Raw genomic sequence first — 2,267 nt, 5'->3', positions numbered from 1 at the left:
TCGGTTTCAGAGTAGCTTTAGGAAGCAGGAGTGAAGCTGACCATGTCAATTTTATACTGCTGAATATGAAAACTGTGAATTGGATACAATCATTGGAAATATCCCATTCTCTTGGCCTTGCAAATTCAGCAGAAATGTAGTGAATAACCCTTTCTTTCAGTTTCTGATAGCTTTGTGCTGTCTCTAGCAAAGCATTCTTTTCCCCTTTTGACTACTAGAGTGGGGACCACTTCGTGGTTAAACTTTGTGGCAGGCTGATGTACAGTGCTGCAAAATGTTTTATTTCTGTGCAGTTAAGTAGAAAATCCAACACTGTTTTTCACCTTCTTTGAGTATGTGTTTTCTGGCTTGGCTCTTCAGAGTTTTGTAGCATTAACAAAGGCTCTGGTTTTAACTGTCATTAATTTTTCAAGCCTTGTCCTTTTTAACCAGGGCTGTTGCTTTATAGCCATGCAGTGTTTGTTAAGCCTTCCTTTTTAAACAGGTCACAATTACAGAGGGCACTGTGACTGCTAAATGTAACCGTGCTCAGCTGACAGCATATGTAATGTTTTGGTGGTGTTTAATGTTCTTGTTTGCTTGTGTGCCTCTAACAGGGAACTGGTGGTTCATTGTAATCAAAATGTATTGCTAATGATGTGTTCTGCATCTAAAAGGTGGCAGTATCACTGCTAACACAAAAGCTTTTTTTTTTTTCTTCAGGCTTCCAAGGAGGAATGGCTTCTGATCTCTGCCCAGAAAAGCAGAGCTGTCTCAGTTGGACAAATAAGATGACCGTCTTCATGCATTTAAAAGGAAAAAGGTCTACAATACACAAATGAGAATTTTCCTCAGGTGGTTTAAAAGACAACCAGACCCACAGAGCCTGCCAGTAGTTGTAATTTTCAAGCAGTGTGGTGGCTGTCTTCCAAAAACTGTTGTGTGAAAATGAGATTTCACGTTCACCAAATTGTGCAGCTTGGAAATATGGACTTGTTCACACACGTGTATCCATAGGAACAAATCTATGGATTCCTATTGTTGGTGCAAGGTTAGCGCATGCATGCAAGTCTGGTGGATTTACAGCATTTTAACAAGTTTTAAATACTAGTAGGGGAAATGGCTTGGCCGTACTGTTTGCTTTTTCAATTATGGTATGTGTTCAACAGGCAAGTGGCTTTATGTTAAACAGCAGTTAGGAACTGTGGTGGAGTATTAGATGTCTGAGTTGGTTCTGCTCTTGAACCTTTGCTTGTGCACCCTGGTGTTCCTCCTGAAGGAGAGTGTGGTAGAGAAATGAACTGTATTGCTTCAATAAAAATCAAGCTCAGCTGGTCTCAAGTTCCTGTTTTGCACTTGTGGTGCTGTTTCAGTCTTTCTGTGTTTATGTTTTGTTTTCTCCTCTTTCATTTGTAGACAGCTTTGTGTTCCCCAGCTCGCGGACTAATGAGAAGGCTGTGCCTTTAATATAAACCAGCTGTCAGCTGTGAAATGCATGGAAAACTTAAGAATTCAGTAAACACTATGGAGGGAGTGTACTTGCACCGCAGTAGTATCTCAATGCCAAGCCCGACTGAAATCTAGTCTGGGTGACTTCAGATTTGATTAGTGTCACCAGCATTGCTGGAGAGCTCTGGAGAAAGCATCTTCTTAGAATTTAAACAAATGGTTCATACTGGAAAGGTTCTGGCGCAAACTAAAAGGCTGTTGCAGAACATGCATTCAAGGCAAGTCAACAACCTCAAAACCCTAATCCCCAAGCCTGCTTTTCTGTCCCAAAAGTCAATTGTTCCATTGCCTGGGGTATTATTATTCATTGTTCGCTACATCCTTAAAATAACAGAATCATCTGCTCCTTTCTTCTTCAAACACAGCTTTGAGGTTAATCTTGTCACACACAATTCACACTAATGCTAATACCATTTTACGTAAGGATTGAGAAGTAACATAGCTGTTGCTTAGGCCATGCTGTCAGTATACATTTCAAATAAATCAGTGCTGTCCTGTGGACTGTTCAGCTCATTCTTGTCTCCCGGTCTGTGACACATATGTAGATTTCGCGCAATTAGAATATAGGTTATCAAGACTGATGTTCCAAGCTCCTGTCCTTCAAAGTGCCAATACTTAGAGTGGTTTAATTAGACAAACAGTGTTGTGACTGCCCCTGAAAGGCAGTAAGCTTAGGTGGTGGTTGTGGAGAGCCCAACGCACAGCTTTGGGAACGGAGGGTGTGCTTGAGGGGGGAAAAGTTCAATGTAGCTCCCATGTTGGTGTCCTGTGCGGCGTGT

Source organism: Phaethon lepturus, unplaced genomic scaffold (genome assembly GCF_000687285.1).
Source record: "Phaethon lepturus isolate BGI_N335 unplaced genomic scaffold, ASM68728v1 scaffold10796, whole genome shotgun sequence".
In the NCBI taxonomy this organism is placed as follows: domain Eukaryota; kingdom Metazoa; phylum Chordata; class Aves; order Phaethontiformes; family Phaethontidae; genus Phaethon; species Phaethon lepturus.
Note: the sequence above shows the minus strand (reverse complement) of the source record.